Genomic DNA, 12,741 nt, shown 5'->3' with positions numbered 1-12,741 from the left:
GGTGGGCGATCACCATGACAACTGCAGGGGTCATATAAAGTACTGGTCAAAAAACAAACAAACAAACAAACACTCAGACTGGCCTAAGTTCAAGTCTCAGTCTCACCATTTATTAGTGGTATTACCTTAAACTAGTTATTTAATATTTTGAGGGTTACTGGCAAAAGAGTGACTGAAGGGATGTCCCTTGGGTTCCAGGTTAAGAAAGGAGGAGAACATGGACCGAGAAAAACAGGGATGGGTGGTAGTAAGGGACTGGTGATCTTGAGGTCAAGAGCAGCTGTATTGGGAATATAGGTTAAGGTAGCAGAAAATCGAAAGGATGGGGGCTATGGTCAAATGCCAACAGATTTTTGTAGTCCTCAGTGTCCTGTCCTTGTCCTTTGATTTACCCAACTCTGTTAACCCAACCTCCTACTATCTCCATGTCTATACTCAGGGTGTTGAGCAAGAAGGAGAAGGTTACACATTCATGTTCATTGATGTCCAGCTTTCTCTTTCCCCTCACTTTGTACATGTGTCTCATCAGCGTCCCTACCCTTCTCTCACAATGACTTTTCAAAATCTTCATCACTTTTTCAGTTGATGACCCTGCCACCATCCCTACAACATAGCCAGGTACATATAGACTTAAAGCTTTCTTATGTAAGGAAGGCCACACTGGGAGCATTGCCTTACAATTTCTTCCCTCAATACTCAAGTTTAGAGCTCCTTCAATGGAAGCTTTTAAAAAAAAGATGATAGATTCTTGAGGACAATCATAAGCCTACTAAATTAGACTCTACGGGAGAAGGACCAAGGAATCTGTATATTCTGATGATCCACAAGATTTTGGAACTCCTGCTTTAGGCAGTCTTCCCTGTTCCTGTGACTTGACTCCCACCATGGGCTGATGCCTCCCAAATTTATATTTCTAACACAGAGCTCCCCTAAGTCTCAGATCCATATATTCAATCACTAATTTTCATGGTGTTTCTCTTTGTATATCCTGCAGACACTCTAAATGCAAGATGACCAGATTTCTGTTAAAAACAAAACACACAACTAGAGCAAAGGCATCTATGTCTCTTTCTCCATTGCCTATCAGATCCTTTCTGAAATGACCAAAGAGAATACAAATAGGAAAGTTCTGCATCATGGCAGGAAACTAAGAAAGGATGCCATTCACATGATAACATTTTTAGAAATACAATCAAGCTGGAGTTTACATGGGATGAGATTGATGAAAGCTAGAAAAGGTCAGCTTGCAACAAATGCTCCTGAGAAAAATCCAACATGTCACAGGAAATAGTTGCAGGAGACCCTGGGAGAGTTCCACTAACTCCTCCCCCAAGTGTGCAGGTGAAGGTAAGAAGCTGAAGGTACGACAGACAGAGTGCAGCACTGGGTGGGATCCCTTTTGTTGGATACTGAGAATATTCAGAAATGGCTGCCCGGAGAGGCCAAATGGTATGCTTGGTGAACACTCAAAGCGGACGTGGGTATTGCAGTGGAGCATCTCATAGGTGTCCTTGAAAGGCACCAGAAAGATATGTGCCACCAATAGAGGCTGAGCCAAAGAGAAAATCAGCCCTCGATGCACAATTCTCCTAATACTGTACAGGGAAGAAAACTCAGAGATGGTCGATCTTGTCCCTGGGTCTCACTGTTCTTAGGCTGTTGCGTTCCTAAACTGGCACTGCAAGTCGATATCAACCAGGCCTTCAGCTAAAATTAAATAGGAGGATTGTAACGATAACCAGGTGATGTGGTGAAGGTCCCTGTGTCATTCACAGAAGATCAGCACATCTGCTGGTTGTCAAACTTAGCATCCACAGGATCCTTGCTGGCTGGATATTGCTGCACAGGTCACCTGGAGCCAGTCCACCTAGATATTTCTAATGTTTTCCTCTGCAGAGATGTAGGCGACGTGTTGACATAAGGATGAAATCTGTCTGGACTCCCAGGGGGAGAACAGGAGAAGTTCCTCTTCGGGTGTGACTCAGATGTCCCAGTTGCTGACAGATCAGGGCATCCCCATGAGTTGCAGTAAGAGCCAAGAGGTCAAGCCAAGAGTGATCAGGGCCCAGCATCTGACCCAGGCATTCCCACGGGGCCACCAGCTGCCCCAGAGCATGGCAGCCCTAGTCTACAGGCAAAATCTCCTCTCCAGAGAAGGTGTGTTGGTCAGTCTTACCTCTTTAGGATTTCTGATGCTGAAAAGAACCATCTCAGTCTCCCTTTTCTTAATGCAGAAAAGGGTTTTCAAAAAGAATATATAATATTTCATCTCATCTATGACACCATTCTAAACACACTATTTTAGGTCCCACTAAGGAAGAAAAATTTCTGCTATTTAAATTATGACATAATATCCTAACACTTGGCATTTTGTTATATTGAGATGCCTTTTTTTAGGCTTATTTTAAATCACATACCATTCTTGTGCATATAAAAAAAGGAAAAGATAAGTGAAATAAATTTGGTTCCACTTCAAAGTCCCACTCTTCTTTTCACCTTTCCACTCTTTTTATGTCTGTTTTTTCACAGGACAGATCCTCAGTGCCTGGAGGAGCACTAGTGACTCAGTATTTCTCACAAGAGAAAGCCAGTGGACACTATTTTGTCATTGGCTTTAATAATTTTGATAATTCTACGTTTGAGTACAGTTTTTTTAATAGCTTAAATTTGTCTCCTAACAGAATTTAAAACATTGTATGTAAATTCAGATGCATAAAGAACATAAAAACAAGGAAAAAACAATCCCAAAATGTCAGAAAAAAATTATCATTTAAAAAAAGAGAAATCATACAATAGAATAAAAGACATTCAAACATACAAGAAATAAACAGAAAATATAAGTGTGTTTATCTTTTTTAACAGACTCTCAAATTTAATACAAAAAAAATAAAATCAAACTCTATTTGATCTGCTAGCATAATATTCTAAATTATATATCCAAAAGGCTAAAAACAAAAGAATAAAAAATATATAGAAACATTCAAACAAAAAGAATAGAGTTGGCAATTTTAATTTCAAAGTTTAAAAGAATTAGGAGGGATAAGAGAGCATAATTTTTTATATTTATAAAAGATATATAGCCATAATACAGCTATGATAATAATGGAGATTTATCTAAATAAATAACATCATATTGACATAAATAACACAAGAATCGTTGGAAGCGAGGAGAGAGTCACTAAGAAAGTCAATTTTCTTAGGAAACAGCTCACCATTATCTCTAACTTTGACAGATCAAGTATAGGAAAATTCAAACTACATTTTTTAAAAAATGGATTTAATAGGTACCATAGTGCTCACTTACAAACACTACACTGTCTTTTAGAGATCTATAGAATGTTTTTGAAAACAAATTATATATTAGATAACTCAGTAAATTCTAAAATGTAGAAATAGGAAATATTACGCTTTTATCACAATACAATAAAACTAATATTACTTACAAAAATATAAACAACAACATGAGAAATCTTACTCACTACGAAATAAAATTCTAAATATCTCATGTCAAAAAAGAAAGAAATAACACATTTTGACTAGCAAAAATGACATTGAGAATTCCACATAACAAAACATAGTTTATGCTGATGAAGCAGGCTGAGGTAGATTTATATCTATAAATGGATTTATTAATAAATACGAAAAATGAAAGTTAATGGTCAACTCAAGAAGTTAGAAACTGTGCAAGATAATTAAAGGAAAGCATGAAGAAGACATTAAGGAAGAAAAGCAGGGAAGTAAAATTAAAAGCTGAGGTTCTGGAGTCAGAAAGACAGGGGTTGAGTCTCAGTTTCCCCCCTTACTAGTGGAAGGCTCATTACCTGGCCTCCTGCAGAATCCATTTTCTCATACGTAAAATGAGCATTATTAAAAGATCTACCCTGGGGCTTCCCTGGTGGCGCAGTGGTTGAGAGTCCGCCTGCGGATGCAGGGGACGCGGGTTCGTGCCCCGGTCCGGGAAGATCCCACGTGCTGAGGAGCGGCTGGGCCCGTGAGCCATGGCCGCTGAGCCTGCGCGTCCGGAGCCTGTGCTCCGCAATGGGAGAGGCCACAACAGTGAGAGGCCCGCGTACTGAAAAAAAAAAAAAAAAAAAAAGATCTACCCTGGAGGGTTGTTGCAGGGAAATGAGATCATGTGTATTAAAAGCAGAGCACAGTACCTGACTGCGCACTTTATGGTAAGTACTTAACTAAATGTTAGACCAGGACAGACAAAAACAGTACAACTGATAAGCTCAAGTGCTGTTTGTTGCTATCGCTTAAAAAAAAAAGGAATGTCGAAGGATAAAATATAAATATACAAATTTACAAATGAGCAAGGAATTATGAGTACAACTATGGAGAAGAACACCCTTTAAAACTTTATTCCGGTAAATTATTAAATTCCAGTGAAATATATCAATTTCTGGTAAAATATAAATTACTAAAATTAACACATCATGTTTGAATATTTATTTGTAACTGCAGAGAATACCTCTAGAAAAATGCACAAGAAACCAGTAAGAGTTGACTCTCGAGAGGAAAATAAGATTAATGAAGGTGGCTGTGAAAGAGAGATCTGATTTTTACTATGCACCAATAATAATTACTCAAAAACAATATTTTAAAAATTGAATATATAAATAGATTACTAGCCTGCTAGGCTGTGTTTAGTTGTTAATTCGTGTTTGAAGTGACATATATTGTGAAGGTCGTATGAAATAAACTTTTTAAAGTTTTATAAAATGCTCAAAAATATAAGAGATATTATACCATCATGATCATTTTTTGCACTTACTTATAACATAGGTAACTAAAATATCATGTAGAAAAAGTTGACCCCACCACTCAGCCACTGATAAGTTTAGTTTTGTTCCATTTGAGTTTTTTTTTAAACATGAGATCTTTTTTTTTCTAATTTATGATTCTCTCCTGGGTAGAAAAATTAGTAGAGAAGAGAAATATTGAGTTGGATTTCCACTACAGCCCTGCATATTTTATTTGCTGAAGCTCAGGAATGGACAAGCACAATCTTAATAGGTTCTGGAGTTTTATTTCCTGAGCTGAATAAAACTCAGAATTGCTATTATGCATAGTAGGATGGGGTAATTATAATAATGTGATTAAGTCTGTATGAACCCATGCATTGCAAGTGCAGTATGTTTTTACCCTTTTAAATACAAAATCCAAATAGGATACTATATTAATTTTCTATTGCTTCATAATAAATTATCACAAACGTATCAGCATAAAACAATACCCATTTATTATCTCACAGTTTCCACGGGTTGAGAGTACAGACATAGCTTAAGCTGGATTTTCTGCTCAGGGTTTCACAGCACTGCAGTCAAGGTGTTGCTGAGGGCTGAGTTCTTATCTGAGGCTCAGGGTCCTCTTCCAAGCTCATGTGGTTTTTGGCCAAATTAATTTTCTTGCTGCTATAGAATCCATGGTAGTTTACTTCTTCAAAGCCAACAGGAGAGAAAACCTCTTAACCTCTAGATCATCTTTTAAAGGGCTTGCCTGCTTAAGTCAGGCCCACCTGGGTCAATCTTCCTTCTGATTAAATTAAAGTCAAATGATTATGGGACTTTACATAATCAAAGTCCCTTCACCTTTGCCAAACATATAGGTAACCTAATCACTGGAGTGGCCATCCCATCATACTCATAAGTCCTGATCAGATTCAAGGGGAGGAGATTACACAGGGTGTGAACATGAAGGGGCCACCTTACAATTCTGTCCACCACAAATGCTATCTTGCATTTCTGAAGATCATATTTTAGCTACTAAGACCCAAGCTCGGAATCAGATAATAAATTAAAAATGGCCTGTGAAGCATCCAAATAATCAAGCAGTAACTAGCAATGACAGCAGGGATGATGCAGCAAAACAACAAAAACATTTTTAAAAAGAAAATACAAGCCTCAAATACACAGCAGTTTGAGGTTCTAAGTGTAGTAGGCACAGACTCTATATACCTCACTAGAGCCTGAGGGCATCATCAAGTTGTGAGGAGACAGCTTAACGTCAGAAAAGTTCAATTTTGTTCTAGGTGCCCTGGTTAAGAAAGCAAGAATGTTTACAGTTCAGCCTCAGAAAAATTTTCCTTCATATGGTTAACATCAAAGGACAGCTAAGCTTCAGTTACCTGGAAAATTAATTTACATGGAATGACCCTGCAGTGAAGCAGAGTGTATGGAGCTCTTGTGTGAGGCTTAAAGAGTGTTTTTTCAGGTTGGGCAGTTCAAGATGAGGGATGCAGGAGAAATCAGAGGTTAAGGCCAAGATCTAGGTTATGAGTGTCATCACTTCAGGGCAGGTGACAAGCAATGACATCTGGAGCAAGAGCCTGGGCTCTCTTTCTCTGCCTGGAAGATCTCTCAGCACAGGGCTGCCTGAGGCCAAAGCTAAGCAGTCAGCTTTTTAGAGAAAGACATGGCAACTGCCAAGCTGTGGACTCAGCTGCAGAGCCCTGGGGGCCAAAGCTGGGCCTCTGTTCTGATGCAGCTCTTTACCCAAAGCTGGTGGCCTTCTTCAACTTCCAAATTCAATTCATCTGCTCTTTTGGATGCCCAAGAGATCAGGAAAAGGAGATATTTCACATACAGACTTTTCTGTTGCTATTTCCAAAGCAGTTATATACTTAGATTTTCTAATTTTCCTGTTGTACTTCTCCCAACAAAGACGTGGTAGAAATATTCTCCAGGAAGGTGAGAAGTTCAGAGAAGCAAGCAATAACAGGTCTTGAAAGATATTAAACTAACGCAACCAGCACACTGGAGAGAGATGATCACCAGTTCTATAATTTCGTAATGTTCACAGGAACATTTTCAAAACAAGTTCTATTTTAAAAAGTATTACTTGTGCACCCTGGAGTTAACGTATCCCAAACTGAGCTCTTGATCTTCCTTCCCGAAGCTGCTCTTTTAGTATTCTTCCAAATCTCAGTAAGTGGCAACCCCATCCTTGCCGTAAATCTTGCAGTCATCCTTGACTTCTCTCCCTCACTTCTCATCTGACCCATCAGCAAATTCTAGTGGCTTCAGAGTATATCCAGAATCTAACCATTTCTCATCATTTCCACTGCTACCTCCCTGATACGTGCTACTTCCATCATCTCTCACCTGGATCACGGAGTAGCCTCCTAAAGGGTCTTCCTGCATTGGGCCTTGATCCTCTTCTGTCTCATTTCAAAATAGCAGCCCAAGCAATCCTGTTAAATGAAATAGAGCATGTCAATCCTCTTATCAAAATATTCCAATGGTTTCCCATTTCACTCAGTGGAAAAGCCACTGTCCTTACAAAAGCTTATAAGGCCCTACAACTGCAACCCTCACCCCTTGCCTCTGTGGCCGCATCTCCTACAACTATGCACCCCTCTCTGTCACTGTTTAGACCACACCAGCCTTCTTACAGGTGAGTTTGCACCTCAGGACCTGAGTGCTTGCTGTGCCCTCTGCCTGGAATGCCTTTCTCCCAAATATCACTTCTTTCAAGTTTGGTTACATGCCCTCCACCCCCAATCCCACACCTGGCAGATAGCATATTCTCACTGAGGCCTTCCCTGGCCACTCTCTCTAAACTGCAAGCCTACATTCTACATTTCACTTTCCTGCTCTGCTTTTCTCTTTAACATTCAGCACTATTTATTTTAATCACTTCTTCCATTTACTGTCAGACTAATTTTTGTCTGGTCTCTTCTCTGTTATGTCCCCAAAGTCTAGACCAGTGCCTGGCAAACTGAACACATTCAAAAATATTTGTTGAAAGGATGAATGAATGCAGGCACTGAGGGGAATAGGAAGTATAGAGCCCCACCTCCTTTTTGAGATTTGGTCTTTGACTCACTGTGGAGCCTCAGCCTGCCAGGCTCAGGTCCCATCTCACACCAGCCATGCCCCACATTCCACACACACCACTGTGTGTCTCTGAACATGTGGGTCCTGCTGCCTATGATGTCTGACTCTCTTTTGTTTACCTCACTGTTATTTTTATCCTTTTTTATTTCACTACCAATAAGGTAATTACTAGACAGTTTATCATGAGTTTATTGGCCATCTGGTATTGCTTCTTTTGTCAATTCAACAAAAATGTGCCAGGCTGTAAAGATATAAAGATACATTGTTCTAAGCTCTTAAGATAAGACAACCATTTTCCCTGTCCTCAAAAAGTTTATGGTCTAGAGAGACAAGCAAATAAGTATACAAAATAATTATGGATTGTGAAAAATACTGTGAAGGAAATAAAGAGGAAACTATGACAGAGAATAATGCAGAGGGCAGTACTTACACAGGGTGTGCAGGGAGGGCATCTATGAAAATATATTTAAGGATGAGAAGGTGGTGACAGTGTTGAACTTCACCTGACTTCTATGCTCCCAGAAAACAGTGATGGTTAAGAAATCTCCCCAGTCTTTTTTTCCTCACATCCCCCACCCCTCTGTGTTCTAGAAAATGACTAACTGCAATGAACCACCGTTCCCCACATGGCTTAGATAAGACTTGCTATCCACTCTTTCTCATGACTCCCACAAGATTTGTAGATGGCTCCCATTTTTACTGGTGACAAGGTTAAACCCAGACCATTCCTCTTTTGCCTGAATCTGTTGACATGGTAGGACAGAGATCCTCTTTCTTCTTTGTCCCATGAATAATTAGCCAAGATTAGAACTGTTTGTTCCCCTGAAACCAGCTAAGCATTTCCTGTTCCACTGAAACTTGCTTTGATTGAAAAAACCATCCCAACTATAAATAACCCCACCTGTAACTTGTCTACTCCTCCCCATAAAAATCTAAGGCAAACCCCTCTGCTGAGACACGCTGTAGTAGGCTGAAAAATGGCCCTACAAGATATCCAGGTCCTAAGCCCTGGAATCTATGAATATCTTCCCTTATGCGGAAAAAGAGCTTTTGCAGATGTGATTAATTAGCTTGAGTCGGGACAATTATCTTGGATTATCTGGTTGGACCCTAAACAGAATCACAAGTATCCTTGTAAGAGGGGAACAGAAGGAGACTCGACCATAGATAAAAGAGAAGACAGCCATGTGATGGAAGCAGAGAGAGGCGGAGTCAGAGAAAAGATGCTCCATCACTGCTTTTGAAGATAGAGGAAGGGACCAGGAGACAAGGAATTCAGCTCTAGATGTGGGAAAAAGAAAGGGAACATATTCTCCCCTGGACCCTCCAGAGGCAGCACAGCCCTGCCCACACCTCGATTTTAGCCACGTAAGATACATTCTGGATTTCTGGCCCACACAACAATAATAGGATAACTTTCTATTGTTTAAAGCCGCTAATTTGCAATGATTTGTCACGCCAACCATAGGAAACTTAATATGTACTCTAATCTTCAGATCTGAGGTGTTTCCCTATTGCAATAGCCTGAATAAAATCCATCTCCTCACTTACCACGTTTTTGTCTTTGACAGCGCTCACCAAACGAAGACCGGGGAGCAGAACACCCCGGGCAGAGTGACCAACATGGACAAAGGTCCTCAGGCAAGAGAGAAGTTGGTGTGTTCTAGAACCTAGGAGATGAGCGTGACTCAAGATGAAGGTGAATGTTAACAGACTGACAGGGCCCTGGGCCATGGGAGGGAATTTGGACTTCATTATATTTGTGATGAGAAACTTTTAGAAGATTTCGAGCCATGAAGAGTAGAAGTAGAAAGGTCAGTTAGTAGTCCTGGTAAGAAATGATGGTGGCCCCAGGATGCGGGAAGAATTTAGATATAGGGCTGGATGAGGCAGATTCTGTCTCTGTAAGGGTTGAAATATGAAACAGAGCCCAGTCAAATTAGAATAATTTGAGGAGTGTGTACTAAAGAGGGTATTTATAAAGGTTTGGCAAGATATGGGAAACCAAAACAACAAAGGAAAGTACAGTACACTGAAGCTTAAAACAAACAGTGCCAAGCCTGAAGGGAAAGGAGGAGAAAGCAGTTTCCAGAGCCTGGAAGAAAGGGCAACCATGACAAGAGCAGTGGTCTTCAGCGGAGAGACACAGCCATCCGGAGGGAACTCTGACCTTACCCTCCCCTCTCCCTCTGACCTCTTGCTGGGGCTCTCTATTGCCAAACCCAAATGCAAGCCAGAGAGCAAGAGAGCTCATTGGTTAAGTCCCTACAGGTCAGCCTTCCCAGGCAGGAAACAGGGTAGAAAGGGACAAGAGTGGGTATGGAGGGAAAAAAGATAGGTGGTAGAGAGTTAAAGTTAGCCCAATTTATTAAAAGAAAATGTGGAGACCTGAATTTTCTACACTATTTCCTTAATACTCAGTTTCACCTACCCCATGCCAATAGGCACAAAAACAATGGCTTTCACCTTCCTGATTTTTCTTTGAACATTTACAACTGCTCTTTTGTCCTAAAGGCCATCAAGAAAGACCGTGATTAGAACACTTGCAAGGACTAATAATGTTATCTTCAAAGTTCAGTGAAAAACCTCTTTTGATAAAAGTGTAGAATTTAAGGAAATGTTGCTACCTGAAAACTGGATAATATTCACTTTATACTGAAGAGAATTGAGTTTATGCAGCCTGGTAAGTAAAGGTTGTTTCAGAGGAGTGGAATATTGAATCAAACCAAACCACAGAAAGCCTAATTCATACATCTCTCTGCATGGATACCCATATTTTACCATTGTTTTGGTTTCCTTCTTTTTCTTTATTACTCTGGAAGATAATTCAATTTGCATTGCACATCTCCTCACAGAAATTTTGAATCTTATGAATATAAAAATCATGGACTTGGCCCAATGTTATTTTAATCAGTTTTTCTGTTTCCTAATTCAGGATTAACTTCCCAGGATATAGGCAGAGATTTAGTAGCAAGAGCGACAGTGTGCACATTAAAATATGGAGAGCTTCAGCAGCAATTTGAGTTATGGTAATTACTGGGTTTGTTTACACAAACACAGATGAAAAGCATAACCTTTTTGTTCCCGTCTTTTTTTTTTTTAATTTGGAAAAATTGTGTGCTACCAACAGAAAAATCATACAACAGTTGTTTAATGTCATGGAGGAAATCAGGCGCAACCAATGAGACTGAGAAATAAAGATATCAAAACTCTCAGAGGTAGTGTCTTAGCTAGGCATCCTTTTCCCTGGAGCCACTCCCAGTGGTACAGAAAGGCTCTGGTGCTCACATTCTGCTCAGAATGACTGCCACAACATTTGCCTGCACCCAAATCAACTACCCAGTGGGTCTCCACTAGCATACCAGTTCCAGTGTGGCCCCGCCCCAACACTGACTTCTGCTTCCACTGTCATTCTCCACAACCTGCTCCCTGGTCCCATTTGCTCCCTCCAAGAAGTAAGCCTGACTGAGATGGGGCCCACGTGAGTGAAGAGGAGAAGAAGGCAGATGGTTTCCAGCAACTGGGAGCCAACAGGAGAGGCACCAGTGCTCTCAGGGAATGTGAGAAAATAAGCCCATCCCTGGGAACATTTGGGGAAAAAACCAGGCTTGCTTTTGTAAGGCTTATTGGTCACAAATCTGGAAGCTTCCCCTAGACATCGTGCTTTCGTGAGAACCAGGCTGTCCCTCTTAGAGGCAGTAGGCAGACAGACTTTCACCCATCTTAGAATGGTTGAAAAGGGGTGAAATTACCCAAATGACTAGGCTTGATCTCAATATCTTCTTTTACCTCTTCCACCCCATTTCCATACCAAATTGACTCTATGGGCCATCAACCCAGCTAAAAGAGAAGGCCTATTGATTGCCTAAAATATCTGTTCTAGGTGTTTTATGGTACACACAGTAATGACACCCAAAGATATCTACACTTTGATCCCTGGAAAATGTGATTATGTTACTTTATATGGCAAAAGGGACTTTGCGGATGTCAGTAAGATTACTGACCTTGAGGGCCTTCCCTGGTGGCGCAGTGGTTGAGAGTCTGCCTGCAGATGCAAGGGACACAGGTTCGTGCCCCGGTCCGGGAGGATCCCACGCTGCGGAGCGGCTGGGCCCGTGAGCCACGGCCGCTGAGCCTGCGCGTCCGGAGCACAGGCTCCGAGGCGGGAGAGGCCACAACAGTGAGAAGCCCGCATACCGCAAAAAAAAAAAAAAAAAAAAAAATTACTGACCTTGAGATAGAGGGATTATCCTGGATTATCTGGGTGGGCCAAATCTAATAACATGATTCCTTAAAAGTGGAGAAACTTTCCCAGCTATGATCAGAGAACCAGAAAGATGGCAGCATAAAGACTTAATCTGCTGTTGCTGTTTTTGAAGACAGAGGATGGTGGTCACAAGGCAGGGAATGTGGTCAGCTTCTGGGAGCTGGAAAAGGCAAGGAAATGGGTTCCCTCTTAGAGCTTCCAGAAAGGATTGCAGCCTTGCCAACACCTTGATTTTAGCCCTGTGAGACCCATGCCAGACTTCTGACCTAAATAACTGAAGATAAATTTGTATTGTTTAAGCCACTAAGGTAATTTGCTGTGGTCATTTGTTACAGCAGCAGTAAAAACTTATACAGTCTTCCTCACCTCAAGCTTGGATTAGCACAATAGAAAATTTTTAATTTCTCCAGGCTCTCAAGTCTCTAGGTCATCTTAGAAACTGTTATTCACCAAACTCTTGTCAACTATCACACTACTCATTCGACTTCCCTGTTCAAGAGCCTACAAATGGCAATGTTTTCAAACTAAGCTCCTGTAAATATCAGAAGGTCTGAAGTGCCAAAGTTCAAAGTGTAAGGTTAGTGAATACTGCTGAAAATGCCCTGAAAAGAGTCCTTGGAGAGACTGGTCAAC

At 40.8% G+C, this 12,741-nt stretch overlaps 1 long non-coding RNA gene across 1 annotated transcript in view; it reads right to left on the bottom strand.

Moving 5' to 3' along the window:
* Positions 1-12,741, bottom strand: part of LOC309803622 — an 84,642-nt gene that overhangs the window by 58,673 nt on the left and 13,228 nt on the right. The window contains exon 2 of the long non-coding RNA XR_014293979.1: positions 7,107-7,195. This is a non-coding gene — a long non-coding RNA (uncharacterized lncRNA). The remainder of the gene's footprint in view (positions 1-7,106; positions 7,196-12,741) is intronic.

This window comes from Mesoplodon mirus, assembly GCF_964341445.2.
Source record: "Mesoplodon mirus genome assembly, chromosome: 4".
In the NCBI taxonomy this organism is placed as follows: domain Eukaryota; kingdom Metazoa; phylum Chordata; class Mammalia; order Artiodactyla; family Ziphiidae; genus Mesoplodon; species Mesoplodon mirus.
This window is presented reverse-complemented; position numbering and strand designations above follow the sequence as displayed.